General features: G+C 37.4%; 1 protein-coding gene across 1 annotated transcript in view; it reads right to left on the bottom strand.

Moving 5' to 3' along the window:
• Window positions 1–341: 341 nt before the first annotated feature.
• Window positions 342–1825, bottom strand: part of LOC118733785 (mucin-19-like) — a 106241-nt gene continuing 104757 nt past the window's right edge. Inside the window, exon 3 of the mRNA XM_036463348.1 lies at window positions 342–549. The gene's annotated coding sequence lies outside the window, so the exon portion shown is untranslated. The remainder of the gene's footprint in view (window positions 550–1825) is intronic.

Raw genomic sequence — 1825 nt, 5'->3', positions numbered from 1 at the left:
ATGCTTACCTATTTTGCCAGCAGGTAAATGTATTTTATTTATTAAGATGCCTTCCCAACCTACCATTCAGATGCATAAATTTATGAAATTATTTAAGCTAATTCATCGAAACAAGCTTTTTCAAAGGCCCACTGATGATTTTTGTACAATGTATATGTATACCTACATATGTACATATAAATGTCTTACAAAAAAGACAAATAATTCATGTCTTTCAAAAAGAAAATACAAGATTAGCCTAACGTCGCATGCTTTATAATTATTCAGGTTCTAAGTTGCATTTCTACTTGTTGGCATCGCCATTCTGCCTGTTTTGTTTTAATTAAGATTACTGATATGAATTCGTTTATAATACAAACCAAAATATTTATTAATTTAATTGGCGTTCTTTATTCGGAATATAAAATGAAATATATAAGTACTTAGTACACATGTGTTTATCTGCGTGTATCACATTAGCAAACAAATGCAAAACCGTAAGTGCAAAAATTGTATATTATGTACGTATTACAATTTTCAAAGACATTTATTCTCATCTAAATACATTGCCTCCAGTTTAGATCACTTCTAAAACCACTCTTAAATACTTATAGTGGCGGCAAGTACATTCTGCTTACATTGCTATTTAAAATTTCATTATCTGTATCCGGCGGCGTTGTTTCATAGCCGTATCCACCAACACCAGCACCTACGGGTACTACACCACCCACCGATCCCAATGCTGCATCAACACCCACACTGACCACGGCATCTGTCACTGTCTCTGCATTTTGAATATCTTCCTTGCCGCCAACGCTGAGCACTTCAAACGTGCTGCTGCCAAAATTAGCGCCTACAACGCCATCGCTATCGTCCTTCGGCTTCTCTGTGGTGGAGACTGCGATTTCGAGGTCGTCCGTTGTTGTTGAACTGATCGTTGGAGCTTTAGCGTCGGCTATTGACTGGAGGTTGACAACGGTAGTGTCTGCTGTCAGAATTGTCTCAGCTGTTGTGCTACTATCTGGAGCTTTCTCAGTGATAACGGAGGTTTTTGTAGTAGCAATCGGAGCTTTAGTGGTAATTGCTGGCGATTTTGTGGTTACATCTGGTGTAAAGATAACATTCGGTTCCGTTGTGGTTGTTGTTGTTGTTGTGGGATTGCGAGTACCGCCGACCGAGTTGAAGTTGAAGCCCAATCCGAAACTGCCACCGATGCTGCCACCAAAGCCGGAGAGCAGACTACTGATTAAACTCAGTTTACGACTTATGATGTCGGTTTTTAGCTGAAAGAGACCACCAGTTTCTAACGAAGCGGAGGAAGAGGAGTAAGAAGTAGCAGACGCGCTGCTATCTGTTGATGGTGCTGAAAGTGAAATGACAAATACGGAGAACTTTTAAAAATACAATTACTTAATGTAGGAATGTATGTATTATGTATATGTAAGCTAGTTTGTTTTAAGAGGCTTATGCTCCTCGAAATTTAGAAAACTAATTTTTTTCTCAAGTGGGACCTAAGGAACTCCCAAATTAAACCTCACAAAAATGTTGGCTAGGCAAAATCTGTTGAGTTATCTCATAACTGCGATTTGCTGATCGGGAGCATACATATGTACATGATTCAACCATAAGAGCTATTTTCAGCTCTCAAGAAAAATCGCAATAAAGATTTTTTTTTTATTTCTGTTGCTTGAAAAAGTTTTTAGCTTGTGCTATAAATTTCCTTGAATTTATTTCTTCACGAGCATTTTTTTGGGAGCTGCAAACTGATTTAAGAAATTTTTGTAAATGAAGATTTCCCCTTTTTACAAGCTTTTATTTAACTTCACTTGTATGTATGTATGTATGT

This window comes from Rhagoletis pomonella, unplaced genomic scaffold (assembly GCF_013731165.1).
Source record: "Rhagoletis pomonella isolate Grant_MI unplaced genomic scaffold, Rhpom_1.0 Rhpom_scaffold_00002, whole genome shotgun sequence".
Taxonomy (NCBI): Eukaryota; Metazoa; Arthropoda; class Insecta; order Diptera; family Tephritidae; genus Rhagoletis; species Rhagoletis pomonella.
This window is presented reverse-complemented; position numbering and strand designations above follow the sequence as displayed.